At 35.1% G+C, this 19563-nt stretch overlaps 2 pseudogenes; one reads left to right on the top strand and one right to left on the bottom strand.

Moving 5' to 3' along the window:
* The first annotated feature begins 1195 nt into the window (after positions 1 to 1195).
* LOC136071491 (tubulin beta-3 chain-like) lies at positions 1196 to 1838 on the top strand (annotated as a pseudogene).
* Positions 1839 to 5860: 4022 nt separating this feature from the next.
* Positions 5861 to 8972, bottom strand: LOC112038235 (tubulin beta-2 chain-like; annotated as a pseudogene).
* Between the last annotated feature and the right edge of the window lie 10591 nt (positions 8973 to 19563).

Genomic DNA, 19563 nt, shown 5'->3' with positions numbered 1-19563 from the left:
CCTTACAACGCCACCCTTTCCGTCCACTAGCTCGTTGAGAATGCTGATGAGTGCATGGTACTCAATAACGAAGCCCTTTATGATATCTGCTTTCGCACCCTCAAGCTCACCACCCCTAGCTCTAAGTTCTCATTTCCCTTCTATACATTACAATTTACATTGCATTTTAGCTTAATACTGATAGCATTTGTGTTGAATTGTGTTGGTGTATGAGATTGCTATTACTTTTTATTGCTAAAATGTTTGGCCCATGGGTCTTAGCTTCAGTGCCCTGCCCAAGGGCTGGCGTAGCTTAGTTAACTTCCATTTTTGTTTAAGTGACTCAAATGATTGTGATAGGCTTGCTTTGGTGTGACATAGTTTTTCTCCATATTGTGTTAGAGAAGTTTCTATCCACTTTTTATCAATATGAGATGATTTGTACAACTATTAAATAGGCCATCTGATTAGAATTACATGTGGGTAATATTTTGAATCATCACATAGCATTTTGGAGGAGAATTTTAGTTGCAATTTTTTGTTTCATCTATGTTTTCTCGGTTGGTCTTGTCTATGGTGTTAAGCTTTGGTTGTTTGGTTAAAAGGAGGTTTTGGAGTTTCAGATTCTATGCAGAATTAGACACACTTGGTTGCAATAGACAACCAAATCTTGCAATAGTTCATAGATTATGATTCTCTATTTCTGAATGGGGACATTCCCAGATTCAAGGTAGGGATATTGTTATTGTCCAATTTTCAATTTGTCTTGGATGGACTGCTCTGGTCATGTGATTCAGATTCTTTTCTTTGTCCTTGGTGCACATAAACATTTGTTATATCACATGGGTCTTATTTCCTAGAGCTTTTAGACCAAGGGAGAAAGTAATTTATGTTGCATTTGTTTCATTGTTAATTTAGTATGCTTGGGCTACTACATTGAGTTTTTAAAGTTTAAAAACAATGATCTATGACTTGTCTGTGTGAGTCATATTAATTTAATTACAATAGTTAGTGAAAGAAAGGTTGAATTGTTACATGCTTTGACCTTGCCTATGTTCCTTACTTCTATCTGCCAGTAACAAAAATTTATTTATGATTTATTCTATGAATTGAAAAACTGCCAATAAACTAGCACCAGGATCTCTTCTTTTCTGATTTGTTCACCTTGATGCAAGATAACCTAGCTGATTATTGCCTTCGTTTTTCCTGGGAACAAACCAATTATGTTTGTGTGATTAGTTGGGTATTTGAACCATCTCATTTCTGCTACCATGAGTGGTGTCACATGTTGCCTTCGCTTCCTAGGTTAGCTAAACTCCAACCTTCGCAAGTTAACTGTAAACCTAATTCCAATCCCACGGCTTCACTTCTTCATGGTTGGCTTAGCTCCTCTCACATCTCATGGTTCCCAGCAATATTGGGCTCTGACAATCCGTGAGCTCTCAGCAAATGTGGGATTCTAAGAATATGATGTGTGCAACTGATCCTTGACATGGCCAATACCTTACAGCATCAGCCATGTTCTATGGCAAGATGAGCACAAAAGAGGTTGATGAGCAGATGATAAATGTGCAAAACAAGAACTTGTCCTACTTTGTGGAGTGGATACCTCACAATGTGAAATCCATTGTTTATGACATCCCTCTCATTGGACTGAAGATGGCTTCCACATTTATTGGCAACTCCACACCAACAAGAAATGTTTAAGAGGGCAAGTGAGTAATTCACAACTATGTTCCGCAGGAGGGCTTTCTTGCATTAGTACACTAGGGAGGGGATGGACGAGATGGAGTTCACTGAGGCTGAGAGTAACATGAATGACCTGGTTTCTGAGAACCAGCTATGAAAAAACTGATTTGGTGAAAACTGATTTCTCAGATTCATTGATTTGAGTAAGATCCCTATATATAGAAGCAAAGCAAAACAAGCAAATATGCTTTTTAACTAACTTAAAAAACTAAACCACATAGAAATAGTAAATAACTAACCAAAACACGTGTGTGTGACTAAAGCTAATTAACTCTAATAACAAAACTACAGGTCGTTCACTATACAAGCATGGACTAAACTACACCGCCATTTAAGTAGACTTAGATGCAAGCTTGATTCATCTATCTCTAGAGCTCGATGCTTAATTCCTTGAGGATTGAGCTGTTTGTTCTTCACTAGTTGAGTCTTTAAGCTTTGCACTAGCTGCACTGACTGAGTTTTTGAGCTATTTTGGTACAATAGCTTCACTTCCTTCATTCCTTTGCCTTTGATACTCCCCCTCAAGATGGACTGAGGAATGATATATGTTAATCAGTCCCATCTTGGATACTAACTCAGGAAACTGCTTGTAACTCAAAGCTTTAGTCAACAAGTCTGCCAATTGACATTGTGTACTCAAATGATTCAACTTGATGACTTTAGCTAGAACCTTATCTCTCACAATATGACAATCGATTTCAATGTGTTTGGTCCTCTCATGAAATACTAGATTGGATCCTATTTGCAAGGTTGATTAACCATCACAAAATAACAAGTAAAGAATCCACACAATTTCACATGTTGACATAGCCATGGCTCTATATTCTACCTCAGTTGAAAATCTTGAGACAGTTGGCTATTTCTTTGACTTCCAAGAAACTAATGAATCCCCAATAAAGATGCAATACCCTGTAATTGACCTTTTTGTATCAGGACAAGATGCCTAATCTGAATCACTAAACCCTTTGACATGGAGTTCTAAACTTGCAAAGAAGAAAACACCTTTCCCTGGTTCATTCTTTAAGTAATGCAAAACCTTCAAAGAAGCTGCAAAATGGGGCTTCCTTGGCTCAGCCATAAATTGGCTCAACTTGTGCACTGCAAAGGTGATGTCAAGTTGGTGATCGTCAAGTAAAGTAGCCTGCCTACAAGCCTTCTCAACTGGCTTGGATCATCAAGCAGCTCACCCTCATACTTGCTGAGCTTCAAGGTTTGCTTTGTAGAAACCTTAGTAGGTTTGCATCCAAGTAAACCAGCATCCTCTAATATCTCCAAGGCATATTTCCTTTGACATAAGGAAATTCCCTTTGCTGTTCTAGCCACCTCCAAACCAAGGAAATATTTCAATTCCCCTAAATCCTCCAACTTAAATTTCTAATCTAACAAAACCTTAAACTCCTTAGCCTGCTTTTTATCATTGGTTGCAATTAGAACATTATCAACATACACCAACAACACAATGAAAGAGTCACGTTGTTGTCTAGTGAATAGAGAGTAGTCTGCCTTGGATTGAACAAATCCAAAACCAATCAACGCAGTAGAAAACTTAGAAAACTACATTCTAGATGTATCTTTAAGACCATAGAGAGATTTGTTGAGCTTACAAACCACTTGTAACTTTGATTGCTGCCCCTTGCTGTGAAAGCCTAGTGGAAGAGACATGTAGACCTCCTCATGTAAGTCTCCATGGAGAAATGCATTATTTACATCAAGTTGTTTGAAAAACCAACATTTCACAGCAGCCACTGTTGGGGTTTATGCCCTAAAATCCAATTGGTTTGCATGTCATGAATAATTAAGTTGTTTAATTATATGAGACTATTTATTTATGAACTAATGAGACATTATCTTAGTTTATGAGATGCATAGTATGTGATTTATGTGAAAAGTCACAGAAGATGTAAATCACAAGTTCTTTGTAAACTTAGAATTTTAGTTCGTAGTCGGTGATTAAATTGAGCATTTCATCTGCGAAGATTATAACATATCAACTAAGATGATTTGTCTTGATCATGGAAGTGGAGACTTTTAGTTGATATGTATTAAGAGTTAAGACATATTGAACTGGACCGCTGTGAGATTTATTATTCTCCTAATGACTGTTAAATGAATAATAAATCTCACGACTTCTATTTACATCAACTCTAAATCTTGAGAGAATAATGGACTTGATCATGAGATGTAGGTTGCCTTGATATATCAGGAGTGAGTTCTATAAGTAACGATCAAAACCTCAGTATATTGGGCAACTACATTTAATGTTAATGGAACATATATTCTTAAGATGGAATTCATAGTCTATTAACGGAGATATAAAATATTCCCTTGAGATAAGTTTAATGGGTTTGGTTATTCAAAGTGTTGGACCCAACCACTTTAGTAAGGAATTACTAAAGTATATATTTATGGAATTGGATTTCATAAATATATATTGAATAACATAAAGGATTAAACCGGGTACTCAAGAATTAAGATGCAGTAATCTACAAAGTAGCGGTCAACATTCATGACTTTGTATTACTACAAATATTTTAATGAAGGAGTTGCATATATAATAAAGTCTTGGGATATAATTTATAGATAAAGCCTAGAGTGCAACTTTATTTATACTAGCATTTAACCAGCGCAATGCACGGGATCATTTTATGAATTAGGAAACAATCAACTTAATATATTATACTTAGATAAAACTAAAAGCTAATAATTAATTAAACGAATATAATTTTTTCCTATCAAGGGTCTTAAAAGCATATATTAATTGATTCTTTAAAAGCAAATTTTGGGGTTGATATGGACATGGATCACACAGTGATATGTCGATTCTTTAAAAAAAAATTAAGCAATGATACGTTGGGGATATAGGGATTAAATCAATTAATATATTTAGGTGTATTTTATTTTTATTTAAAGTATAGGGATTTTGGAGTGTTCAAGCAGAGTATTGTGTGCTTTCTATAACAGGAAGTCTCAAACAATAGGATGATTAAATAAAAATGGATTGAGTATAATATTATTATCAAAAATAGTTTAAAATAAATAAATATATAAAACAATAGAATGGACCAAAAATGCAATTGTAATTAAGAGTTAAAAGTGAAATTTCAAGTTCTATTAAAATCTCCCCAACATATTTGGTTCACAAACTACAATCATTGTTACTCATACAGAGTTTGGATTGTGCACCTATACTTGCAGTTTAGAATCTTGTCATTGAAATTGATAGATGGTAAATTCTCTTTAGAATCATGTATATCCTTTGAGACCTCAACTACTTCAAGTACTTTGTTTTATCCACATGACTCTGGAATCAAAACTCAAAATGAAATACTAAGGTCATCACCATAAAATATAAATGCATCTAATTTGACAATAATAAGATCTGAGAAACTAATCACTCACCAAATACAATTATTCCTACCAATCATAACCATTTGAGCCAAATATCAAAACTAAAAATCATTTCNTACTTGTTATTTTGTGATGGTTAATCAACCTTGCAAATAGGATCCAATCTAGTATTTCATGAGAGGACCAAACACATTGAAATCGATTGTCATATTGTGAGAGATAAGGTTCTAGCTAAAGTCATCAAGTTGAATCATTTGAGTACACAATGTCAATTGGCAGACTTGTTGACTAAAGCTTTGAGTTACAAGCAGTTTCCTGAGTTAGTATCCAAGATGGGACTGATTAACATATATCATTCCTCAGTCCATCTTGAGGGGGAGTATCAAAGGCAAAGGAATGAAGGAAGTGAAGCTATTGTACCAAAATAGCTCAAAAACTCAGTCAGTGCAGCTAGTGCAAAGCTTAAAGACTCAACTAGTGAAGAACAAACAGCTCAATCCTCAAGGAATTAAGCATCGAGCTCTAGAGATAGATGAATCAAGCTTGCATCTAAGTCTACTTAAATGGCGGTGTAGTTTAGTCCATGCTTGTATAGTGAACGACCTGTAGTTTTGTTATTAGAGTTAATTAGCTTTAGTCACACACACGTGTTTTGGTTAGTTATTTACTATTTCTATGTGGTTTAGTTTTTTAAGTTAGTTAAAAAGCATATTTGCTTGTTTTGCTTTGCTTCTATATATAGGGATCTTACTCAAATCAATGAATCTGAGAAATCAGTTTTCACCAAATCAGTTTTTTCATAGCTGGTTCTCAGAAACCAGGTCATTCATGTTACTCTCAGCCTCAGTGAACTCCATCTCGTCCATCCCCTCCCTAGTGTACTAATGCAAGAAAGCCCTCCTGCGGAACATAGTTGTGAATTACTCACTTGCCCTCTTAAACATTTCTTGTTGGTGTGGAGTTGCCAATAAATGTGGAAGCCATCTTCAGTCCAATGAGAGGGATGTCATAAACAATGGATTTCACATTGTGAGGTATCCACTCCACAAAGTAGGACAAGTTCTTGTTTTGCACATTTATCATCTGCTCATCAACCTCTTTTGTGCTCATCTTGCCATAGAACATGGCTGATGCTGTAAGGTATTGGCCATGTCAAGGATCAGTTGCACACATCATATTCTTAGAATCCCACATTTGCTGAGAGCTCACGGATTGTCAGAGCCCAATATTGCTGGGAACCATGAGATGTGAGAGGAGCTAAGCCAACCATGAAGAAGTGAAGCCGTGGGATTGGAATTAGGTTTACAGTTAACTTGCGAAGGTTGGAGTTTAGCTAACCTAGGAAGCGAAGGCAACATGTGACACCACTCATGGTAGCAGAAATGAGATGGTTCAAATACCCAACTAATCACACAAACATAATTGGTTTGTTCCCAGGAAAAACGAAGGCAATAATCAGCTAGGTTATCTTGCATCAAGGTGAACAAATCAGAAAAGAAGAGATCCTGGTGCTAGTTTATTGGCAGTTTTTCAATTCATAGAATAAATCATAAATAAATTTTTGTTACTGGCAGATAGAAGTAAGGAACATAGGCAAGGTCAAAGCATGTAACAATTCAACCTTTCTTTCACTAACTATTGTAATTAAATTAATATGACTCACACAGACAAGTCATAGATCATTGTTTTTAAACTTTAAAAACTCAATGTAGTAGCCCAAGCATACTAAATTAACAATGAAACAAATGCAACATAAATTACTTTCTCCCTTGGTCTAAAAGCTCTAGGAAATAAGACCCATGTGATATAACAAATGTTTATGTGCACCAAGGACAAAGAAAAGAATCTGAATCACATGACCAGAGCAGTCCATCCAAGACAAATTGAAAATTGGACAATAACAATATCCCTACCTTGAATCTGGGAATGTCCCCATTCAGAAATAGAGAATCATAATCTATGAACTATTGCAAGATTTGGTTGTCTATTGCAACCAAGTGTGTCTAATTCTGCATAGAATCTGAAACTCCAAAACCTCCTTTTAACCAAACAACCAAAGCTTAACACCATAGACAAGACCAACCGAGAAAACATAGATGAAACAAAAAATTGCAACTAAAATTCTCCTCCAAAATGCTATGTGATGATTCAAAATATTACCCACATGTAATTCTAATCAGATGGCCTATTTAATAGTTGTACAAATCATCTCATATTGATAAAAAGTGGATAGAAACTTCTCTAACACAATATGGAGAAAAACTATGTCACACCAAAGCAAGCCTATCACAATCATTTGAGTCACTTAAACAAAAATGGAAGTTAACTAAGCTACGCCAGCCCTTGGGCAGGGCACTGAAGCTAAGACCCATGGGCCAAACATTTTAGCAATAAAAAGTAATAGCAATCTCATACACCAACACAATTCAACACAAATGCTATCAGTATTAAGCTAAAATGCAATGTAAATTGTAATGTATAGAAGGGAAATGAGAACTTAGAGCTAGGGGTGGTGAGCTTGAGGGTGCGAAAGCAGATATCATAAAGGGCTTCGTTATTGAGTACCATGCACTCATCAGCATTCTCAACGAGCTAGTGGACGGAAAGGGTGGCGTTGTAAGGCTCAATTACAATGTCGAAGACCTTAGGGGAAGGTGAGCATCATACGATCAGGATACTCCTCCCTTATCTTTAATATCAGTAGGGTCCCCATTCCTGACCTTGCCCCACCCCCTAAAAAATGGCATACCTGAAACCCTACATTTCAATTCAAATCCCACATAGCTTATATTAGATTTATATAAATATATATTTTTAAAAATATATATATATATATATATATATATATGAAAATAGAAATCAGATAATAATGCACTTTTTCAATCATTTTCCCGAGAAACGAATAGGTTCCAAACCTGCAAAATTTCACTCTGAAAAAGTTCCAGTGTGAGAGAAGGGATCAGAGCTCGAATTGAAAATAAAAATTTAAAACAGACAATAATACACTTTTTCCCCTCATTTTCCCAAGAACCAAGCATATTCCAAACAAAATTGTCACTGCCCTTGTACCAACAACACAAATCAAAAGGAAAATGAAAATCTAAAAAAGAAACAGTAGTAAAAACACACTTTCACTCATTTTCCTGGGAAACAAACAGAACCTAAACCGATGGATAAATGAAAACACGAGCAAATCCAAGATTACATACCTTGCAAGCAGTCATAAATCTCAGCCTCTTTCCTTACAACATCGAGAACCAAGTCAATGAGCTCAACTTCCTTAGTATAGTGTCCCTTGGCCCAGTTGTTACCCACTCCCGATTGCCCGAACACAAAGTTATCGAGTCAGAAAATTTGGCTGTACGGGCTGGATTTGAGACTATCCATAGTCCTAGGCTCTAGATCCATAAGCATCGTGCGTGGTACAAACCTACCACAGCTAGCCTCGTTGTAGTACATGTTGACCCGCTCTAGTTGCAAATCTGTGTCCCGGATGTACCGACCCATCGGATCGATCCCATGCTCTGTGCACACCACCTTCCAAAACTTCATACTTATCTGGTTCCCACAGTGGCCTCCCTGGACGTGAATAATCTCACGCATTTTTGCTTTCTTTCCCGCTAATTTCTTTTTCTCGAGAAAATGACGGGAAAGGTGGGAGAGAAAATTTGCAAAGAGTGTGAGAGATAGTTTGGGAGTGTTTATAGTGAGGGAGATAACGGTTTTCGTTTGCCATTTGATGGAGATAGAAGATAGGGGTTTATGTTAATGGCGATATGATAACAGACGTTATGTTTTAGTGGGAAAGTGAAAATTTTGAAATTGGGTTTTGTTTGTCTGGTGTAGAGTGAGAGATTCATATGTGAGTTTGGGTACGGGAAGTGATATTTTTGGTTCAAAATTTTGGGAAATCTTGAGAGAGACGAAAAGATGGTATAGTAATAGTAGTATTGTAGGTTCGTAGATGTAGAGCTATAGTTTGGTGGGCCTGGCTTTACTACTACAATTTTTCTTTTCATTTTCATTTTGCCTAGAAATATTGGGAGGAATGAGTAAAAAAGAGAGTGAATAAATTATGAATAGCATTTACCTTTCCCATGATTTTAATTCAGTTCTTTGAAGGTTTTTTTTTTTTTTTTTTAATCCTACAACATTTTTTACCGACTTACTAGCGTGGTGAATGGTTATTAGCATAGGGTCAAATAAAAATTGGTAAGAACTCAACTGTTTGTAAAAATGTTATAAAATAATTTTTGGTTATAGTATTACTCTTTTATAAATTGGCATTCTGTCCAACTCTATCAAATTCATTTTATTAGGACAATTCACATCATCATGAATGCAATTTTAGTTAAATTTAGTCTAAAATTTGTAATTATGTTATTTTAACAAACTTAAATTCATATCAACCTATATTAAACTTAATATTTGTTGCTCTATATTTTTTTTTCCTTTCTCTAATCTCCTCCACCCTCTCTAGATCCCATGTATTACACAAAATCTAGCCCACCATCCCTATCGTAGCCTAACCATTGTCACCCACCACCCATTGCAACCCAGGCACTTTGCCTATCCCATAAACCACCACCACCAACCACCCAATTTCTCCAAACCCACTTTAATTCACTCATACTCAACTTTAAATTTCCCCATTTCACAACAAAACCGAAACCCTAGAAAATAGAATCCCTCTATGCCTATACTTCAACAATGATCATCTTGTTTTTATTGTTGTGTTAGGCAAACAAGGCAAGTTCATTGGTGACTTCAACTCATTTAGTCTTTTGGGTCATCTAGAGCAGGGTGATGAAAGACCAAACCATGGAGATAATGTTATCATTGCTTGCAATTGGGCTACCAAGTTGTTCATAAAATGCTTGGATTTAACTTGATTAAAAAAAATTTAAAAAAAAAAAAAAAAAAACTAGCTCACGTTTGTTTGTTTTTAAATAATTTAAGCTCAAGTAGTATATTTTTGTTTACTTAATAAATGAGTAGAGCTCAAGCGAAATAAATTATTCCTAAATAGACTTGTTAATAGTAGGACTTGACAACAACCAAAAAAAAAAAAAAAAAGGATGAGCATAAGCTCGTTAATGTGCTTGAAAATAAGCCTTATATAGACTTGATAATGTAGTGTGCATTTGGGTTTGTTATTTTTAGCGAGCATTTTGCTTTTTTATTTTTTCTTTTTTCTTTTTTTTTTTTGAGAGAGAATTTCAACTGCTTCACATTTGTTTGTATTCAAACAATCTAAGCTCAAATCTTATATTTTTGTTTATTTAATAAATGAGTAAAGCTCAAGCAAAATAAATAATTCTTGAATAGACTTGTTAACAGTAGAACTTGATAAAATAAATAAACAACAACAACAACAACAACAAGATGAGCATAAGCTCGTTAATGTGCTTGAAAATATGCCTAATATAGACTTGATAATGTAGTGTGCATTTGGGTTAGTGATTTTCAGTGAGCCTTTTGCTCTTTTTTTTTTTTTTTTTTTTTTTTTTTTTTTTTTTTTTTTTTTTTTTTTTTTTTTTTTTCTAAAAGACCTAAAATAAATATCAATGCAACATTCAATCCTATTCTTATTTAATCCCAACAATTTCCTTAAGATTAGAAACAGAAGTACCCAAACCAAAATCAATATTTTTAGTGATTTCTGTAATCTAAAAAAACTAACAAAAACAAAACAAAAGCAAATATCTAAAATTGAGAAAACAACCATTTTGATAGAGAATCCAAAAACCCAAAACAAAAACGAATCAAATCTAAACCTACCCAACAAAAAAACTTAATTAAAAGTAATGTTTTATACCCAAACCTTCAAAATTGAGGAAAAAATTTACCTTTGTTGATGTCGGTTCCGATAATCTGATGGTCTAAGTCTGGCAAGGGATGGTGATGACTGACGGTATGAACTCTGTCTTCACTTTATTTTTTTATTTGACTTTAACCGTTTTTTTTTTTAATATATATACACAAAGACTGCCAAACGGTGTTAATGCTGGGATACAATATAATGTAGGCAGTTACCCAAAACGAATGCAACCTAAATAGGCAAAGCAAAACCTATTCTCATCCAAATTCCTGAGTAAATTATTAAAAAATCTAAATCTAAACCAATCCAACCAAGAAATTCAAACCTAAATTATATTCAATTCCCAGATTTAAAAACGAAAAGGAAAAGGAAAAAAAAACAAATATATTAACTTTACCAGTTATAGGTACATGGCCTGTCTCTCTGATGGTGGTAGATTTTTCCCTACCCAGTCCCCACTCCGTGCTTTCTCTGTTTACCGTTCTGCCAAGCTTTTGGGTCTGCAAAATTGTTTTTTGAAGCTTTTTGATTTCGTCACCTCTCTCTTTCTCTGCTTCTTTCTTCGTGTACTCATCGCCTTTCTCTGTTTCATCGCTTCTCTCTATTTTTGACCCAAAATACCAATCTGTTAATCAAAACCAACTCTGACCCAAAATACCAATCTAAATCATAATTAACACCTAATTGATTCTCCAAATAAAAACCAAAAACCCTAATTTTTTAAATTTAAAACAGAACTTTACCGTGGAGGCTTACGACGGTGGCAGAAGATCTGGTTGGCGCCCTTATGGTGATGGCAGAAGATATGGGTGGCACCCTTCTCTCTATCTCTGTCTCTCTATTTCTCTGTCTCTCTTTTTTCACGATCTCTCTCTCATTTCTCCGTTCGCTATACACACACACAAAGATCGATTCAAATCTGATTTTTCAAAAAAATTTAAAAATTTGAGGAATTCAATAATATAGAGAGCAAGAAACAAATACGTGAATCTTGAAATGGAAAAAGATTGAATTAAAGAACAAACCTGGAACCTAGATTGAAGGGATTGAATATTCTTGAAGAAAAAGATTTGGGTTCGTGAGAAGAGAGAGAGTTTGGGGATATTGAAAGAGACTGTATGACTCTTCTTCATCTTGATCTATGTCTGATGTTTTGGGTTTCAGTTTTTAATCTCTCGATCTCTCTCTCCTCCTCCGTTCTCAGTATCGCAAGTGTTTTTTTGGGAGTATTGTAACCGGTTAGTTTTCTTTTTATAACCAGAGGCTTTTAAACGGTACTATAGCGTTGCTAAACGATACAATGTGTCGCCTTTTTAAGTGACATCACTTTTCTGATTTGTCAACACGGCCTTAATTGTAGGCACTCACTTTCTCTCAGCTTCGTCTATTATATATATATAGATATAGATATAGATATTGATATTGATTTGTATCACAGCGCACTCCTCCCAGGATCCCACCCAACAAAGAAGTAAGAAACACAACAATGGCCAAATTCAGCCTACTACTATTACTACTACTTGCACTACTCACATTTGTCACCACTTCTCTCTCTTGTCCTAAACATCAAAAACAAGCCCTTCTCCACTTTAAAACCTCCATCATCAATGCTATTCCTTCAACAAAAAGCACATTGTATCAGTTAGATTCTTGGAATTCCAGCTCGGATTGTTGCCACTGGGATGGGGTCATTTGTAGTTCTCGCTTTGGTTCCAAGACTGTGCTAGCACTATATTTGGACACAATCATGTTGAATTCACATGTATAGAAGCCAATGTCAATGTGGTTGCCTTCCACCATCTTGTCGCCGCTCTTTCACATTAGAAGCTTGATGCACCTTGACTTGTCTAACAATCTTATACAAGGAGAATTGCCAGGTGATGGCTTTGGCAATTTGACCAAATTAGTTCATCTTGATTTGACAAATAATTACTTCAATGGCTCCATTCCCTCTCAATTTTTTCACTTGAGGTATCTTCAATATCTTGATTTGAGTTTCAATTATTTCCATGGTATACTAAGTGGAGAAGTGGCCTCTTCAAAATTTGAGGGTGTTGAAACTAAGTTCTATTTTTCATTCAGAAAATATCCCTATGGAGATTCCTAAGGCGATATGGAATATGACAAAGTTGCAGCAATTGTCTCTTGATGGAAACATATTCTTTGCTACAATTCCATCTTCAATTATGAATTTAAAGGGATTGAAGATATTGGAATTGAATGATAATTCATTGTCAATGGAAATTCCTATTGATATTGGCTATCTATCTAACATAACTAGTTTGGTCTTGAGCAACAAGAAGTCAACAGGTAGAATCCCATCATCCATGCAGAAATTGACAAAGTTGGAAACAATTAAGTTGGAAAATAACATGCTTGATGGAGAAATTTGAACGGTTTTATACCCCTTAACACACAACCAGATTGAGTAACCTAGTTAATTAGTCAAGTTGTTACTTAGTCAAATTAAGCAATTCTAGGTTAAAACAATCAAACAATCATATCAAGAATATATAGCAGCGGAATAATAAATAACACAAGATATGATCACTCAGGAAAATCAAACTGGTAAAAAACCTGGAGAGGATTTTACCCACCGATCCTCAAGGCAAAACTGAATTCACTATGAAAGAATCGAAGTTCATACAAAAGGACTTACAAGCTCCCTGCTCGACTTCCTAATGCTACCTACCAGTAGAAATTACTGACACGACCTCGTGCAAGCTCCGAATCCACGGACTCCTTCTTTCTTGAATTCTTCAATCAGCTACAAGCACCCACGCTTGATCTTTATATTAATTCTAAATGAGATGTTTTGGTATGAAATATCATACTACTAGACGATATTCGATATAAGTCATATTGAGTGCCAAGAAAAGCTGAAGAAGTTCCAATTCCACATCATTATATGAATTGGAATTCTTGGATGTAGAGATTAAATGTTAATCTCATATGGATATGATCCACAAGTTCTTGTTAGAATCATTTGATCAATTCATATTGTTTTGAAAATAAATTCTATTTATATTATCTGAATAGATGAGTGAGTTCTATGCAACGGAAGACATCCTAAAAGCTAAGGCTAGGATCAATATAATTTAATTCAAATTCTTAGCCTAAACTGAAAGGTAAGGGGGATAAGAAGAAGAATTATAATACCAAACAGTTGGGCAAGCAAGTTGCCCTAGTAGTTGCCAAAAGGAAATTAGACTCAAAAGTATGACCAAAGGAAAGTGTTTCTGGTTTGGTTTAACTAAACTTTGTCCATGATTGTTTTCTAGATGGAAATTTACATGTTTTACCTTTTAAAGAGAAAATTTTCATCCTTTGGTAATGTATGTTTTGGCACTTATGTCTAGATCTTATTGATCTAAATGGTATTCAATATTGGTGAAAGATGGGCTTTTAGAACCATTATTTTGTTAAATTCTCAATCTATGAATTCTATTTAGAGGATAATATGATCTAGGACTCCTTTATGGTAAAGGAATATAGTATTAATGACTTCTTTAAGTCAGTGCATACATGAAGGAGGAATAAGACTCTTTTACAAATAGTAAAGTACATGATAAGTATTTCCATTTGCTTATTTCTTTTGGAGACATACTCTAATAATTATTATACATTTTTTAAAATTAATTTCAAAAGTTTGTTCCTATGACATTTATCAAATTGTGGATTGGGTGAAAACCTAGTATATAATACTTCTACTTTTGGAGATGTCCAGCACTTGTGGTAGAAAGGAAGTCTGACAATTTGAAATCAAAAGGTAGAAAAATGTGTGTTTATGATGGGTATCCAACTGAAATAGCATAAGATTGTTTTTGTAGTCATAAAGAAGACAAGATGTTTGTAAAGTACAAATACAAAGTTCCTACAAGATATTTGTAAAGTACAAATACAAAGTTCTTGATGATGACTATGTGAATAATCTTAAAGAAATGTTCTAAAAAAAAATGTCAGAATTTTTTGTAAGACAACTATAAAATACATTTAGAAATGAGATGGTTGTATTAGATACACCACAAAGTATTATTCTATATATATATATATAGCTAATACACTGGTACAATATCATAGTGGGAGGATTGTAAATTCATACTTTTGGGATAAACTTTTGAAGTCATTCCATAAGGATATGAATCTGATCCTCGGTCCTACGTAGAGGCCATAGATGATATGAATATGAATTATTGGATCAAGGTTATGTGAATAGAATTAGATTCTATTTAAAGTCTAGAACTTGTAGAGGCGCCTATTGGCATTGAGCCTATTGTTCTTAAATAGGTCTACAAGGAAATGAGATTGATAGATTTGAAGGTGCAAACCTTCAAAGTCAAGACTAGTGGTAAAAAGATTTATTTAGAAAGAAATGGTTCGATTATGAAAAGATTTTTTCACTAATAGTCAAGTTTGACTCTATCTAGATTCTCTTATTCATTATATTTCATTTGGATGAAATATGACAATAGATATCAAGAAAGATTCTTTTAGTAGCAATCTTGAGGAAGACATCTATATGATGTACCTAGATTTGTTCATAGCAAAGAACCAGTGGTGATTAGCATGCAAGTTGCTTAAAGTCCATTTATGGACTAATGCAAGCATCTAGGTCATAAATATCATCTTTGATCAAGCAATCAAATTATTTGATTTTGATCAAGTATTTAAAAGCCTTAAGTGTGTAAAGCTATATAGAATAATAAATCTCTTAATGTATGTTGATGACTTCCTAATCATTTAGAATGATGTAAAATTGTTGTCATCAATAGAAATTTTGGTTGTCTAATCTAGTGTGATATAAAGTACTTGGGAAAGACTAGCTACATCCTAAGAATTATAACTTTGTTAAAATTCAAAAATTAAGATGTTGGGTCTATCTCAAACTGCTTAAATAGATTAGATTCTAGCCAAGTATAGCATGAAATACTTTAAGAAAGGATTCTTTCCTTTTAAGTTTGAAGTTCCTTTATATAGGACTATAGTCCTAAGACATATAAAAGGAAGAGTATACTAAAACGGTTCCTTATTTCATATTAAAAGGAAGTCTTTATGCTATGCTATATACTAAGCTAAATATCTATTTTGCGGTGGGCATGGTAAGCAAATATCAATTGAATCAAAGATCACTTAATTTAGTGGGAGTAAAGCATATACTCAACTATCTTAGGAGAATGAGGGATTATATGCTTGTCCACAAAAGTGAAGTTTTGATGTTTATTGGATGTACAAATACTGACTTATAGTTTGATTGAGATTCATGAAGTTGGACTTCAAGATATGTGTTCATCCTAGGTGGTGAAGATACACATTAAGAGTAAGTATCATCTCATTAGAAAGATATGAGTACGTGAGAAGTAGTAGTAGACAAAGATAATTTATGTAATAAATCTGACTGAAATTTGTTTCCAAACCTTGCCTTAGAGTGACTATGAGTTACTCTAAAGGGAGATAAGTGTCGGATACATGGTAAATTGTCTTTGAGGGCAAGTGGGAGATTTTTGGGGTTTATGCCCTAAAATCCAATTGGTTTGCATGTCATGAATAATTAAGTTGTCTAATTATATGAGACTATCTATTTATGAACTAATGGGACATTATCTTAGTCCATGAGATGCATAATATGTGATTTATGTGAAAAGTCATAGAAGATGTAAATCACAAGTTCTTTGTAAACTCAAAATTTTAGTTCGTAGTCAGTGATGAAATTGAGCATTTTATCTGCAAAGATTATAACATATCAACTTAGATGATTTGTCTTGATCATGGAAGTGGAGACTTCTAGTTGATATGTTTTAAGAGTTAAAACATATTGAACTGGACCACTGTGAGATCTATTATTCTCCTAGTGACTATCAAATAAATAATAAATGTCACGACTACTGTTTACATCAACTCTAAATCCTGAGAGAATAATGGACCTGATCATAAGATGTAGGTTGCCTTGATATATCAGGAGTGAGATCTATAAGTAATGGTCAAAACCTCAGTATGTTAGGCAACTGCATTTAATGTTGATGGAACATATATTCTCAAGATGGAATTTATAACCTCTTAACGAAGATATAAGATATTCCCTTGAGATAAGTTTAATGGGTTTGGTTATTTAGAGTGTTGAGCCCAACCACTTTAGTAAGGAATTATTAAAGTATATATCTGACTTCTCCTCTCTCATTCTCTCTAAAACTCTCTCCCTCCTAAACTTTCTCATCTCCTCCATGGCACCCAAGTACAAGAAGACCTCCTACGTGCTCTCAACAGATGCTTTCATCCTCACTCGTTGGAGTGGAGCAATGAGGTTGATGGACCCCTTCACTAACATACCATCCGGAAGATCATCTTTCAGCAAATGCCCGAGTTAGATTGGTGTGTCTTTCATTTTTTTCCTCATTTCAAGTTTTTCTTTAATCTTTTGTTTTAATCTATTTTTGAACTTGTAAATGCTTGGGTTTTGTTGTGGGATGGATTTAGATGAAACTTTACAGATTAACTAGAACCCATGGGCTAGCATTCCTCCTACTACGACTCTCGACTTGGAGGCATTTGCAATTGTCATCTCCAGGATCACCCAACCTTTCAAGGTTGCGGGTTTGAGGGTGCATTACTTAGCAAAGCGGGTACGCTACCAATTGGTGGGTGAGAATGCCCCACAAGTACCTATGGATCTGTTAGAGTTCATGCTAGCCCTACTCTCCATGACCAATGCTAAGTATGCCCTTTGGAGTCCTGGTATGGCCTATGTTAACCAGCTTAGGGAGGAGTTGGACTATGATGAATTTAACCATACTCACCTTATTCCATCCCTTATTGTCGAGGTGTGTGCTCTTTCTTCCCATCTTTTTCTTATTCCTACTCTCTTCTTTTGCATTCTTATACATGGTGATGTACAACTGAAATACTTGTACCAAGATGCCCCTGCTCCGAGCATTCCTATTGATCCTCCTTGTCTACCTTGGACGGTCTATGCTTATGGTGCCATGCCCCATGATACAAATTTCATAGGTTATCCTTTTCTGGACGACACACATGCGATGAGTTCTCTTCCACTTCTTTCTTTGCTTCTTCTTCTCTTGCATCTTTCAATTGCTCATTCTAACCTATTTTCCTTCAAATTTCAGCCCACTATTCGGGAGCATGAGGAGTTGGTTTGGCTAGTTGGGAATCTCAAGCTGGAGGTGACTTAAAATTCAATGGACTTGTACAGCCCTAAAGGACTAGTTTATCCTGACAATGATGATGATAATGATAATGATGACAATGATGGTGATGGTGGAGAAGACTTGGAGGTGACCCCTAGTTACCAACCGAGGAAGAGGCACTTCCGATGATTCTTGCATGACAGATAGATAGACACATAGCACACACAACATAGCATAGCATATCTCTTTTCTTTTTGTTTCTTTTATTATTATTTTCTTTTAGCACATATTTTTTCACTCTAGATTTAATTTGAGACATTGGGTTGTATTTTAAGAACATCTTTTACATTCATGCTTTTATTTGGGATATGTACTTAATTTACAACTTATGGAAAAAATTTACAATTTTATGCTTCCCTTGTCTTTAATACTTGAAAATTTGAGCTTGAGTTGTGTCTTGAACAGTCCTTTGGGCGACAGGAAACATAGAAGAAGCATATGGAAGAAAACCATACTCAAAACAAGGAAAACTAGGTATCTGCCTCTTGTCATGCGTGCTAGTACATGAGCCTGCATACGCTGCCTTGACCCTACGTACGTAAGTTTGACTATGCGTATGCATGCCGCGGGTCAAAAAAACCCTTGCCGCCCTCCTTTAGTATAAAATAGCCGTTAGGGACTCCCAAACCTCACCAAACATATTTTCCTCTTAGAAAACACTCCTCTAAGGCTTTCCAATGGAAAAATTCTCCCTTTTCTAAGTCTTAACTTGGATTAGGAAGCTTGACCCTAGTTTCAAAAAGGTGATCCCTAATTTTTTCCTAGGTTTCCAACGTAGCAAGATTCTTTTAACTTTTGCATGGATTGCCTTTCGGTTTTCAACCCATCGAGGCACCTTTTATCGTCTTTTCCATTTTCTTTAATTTTATCTTTCTTCTCTCTGTTTTTTTTTTTTTTCATTCGCGCTCTGTCTCTTTCTCTTCTCTTTCTCTTCTTTCCCTTCTTTTGTAGATATGGCTGTCTGAGAGGCTTTGTTTGTTTCGACCTCCTACTATTCCTCTTAGTCAATATCTACCCTAAGCATTATCATAACCATAGGCCCAAGGGTGATGAAATGAGCTTTGAAGAGTTTATTGAGCTCATGGAACACATTGATGCCACAAACATCCAATAGGTGGTAGAGTGGTGGCCATATTAAGCATGGCTCACCATAGCCTCAAGGACAACTATGTTCCCTTTGTAGGATTTTCACTATTGCTCTTACTACTCCACATGCCGCATTGCCAGACAGTTTAGTGACCGCCAAGGGGCTCCTAACGATGATGGCTCTTTCCATACCTTGGAGTTCACTAATAGGACTTAAAGCAGAATCCGTGAGGCTTGGCTGCGATGGAGGGTGACTAGAGACATTTGTCCTCCTCAATTTCTTCATCCAACTTCAAGGTACCAGAAGTGGCTACAAGATGACATGAAATGGGTCCTTATAGATGAAACGTCAATAAGAGCAAGTGATGACAAATTTGATAG

This window comes from Quercus suber, unplaced genomic scaffold (genome assembly GCF_002906115.3).
Source record: "Quercus suber isolate HL8 unplaced genomic scaffold, Cork oak 2.0 scaffold_318, whole genome shotgun sequence".
NCBI lineage: Eukaryota > Viridiplantae > Streptophyta > Magnoliopsida > Fagales > Fagaceae > Quercus > Quercus suber.
This window is presented reverse-complemented; position numbering and strand designations above follow the sequence as displayed.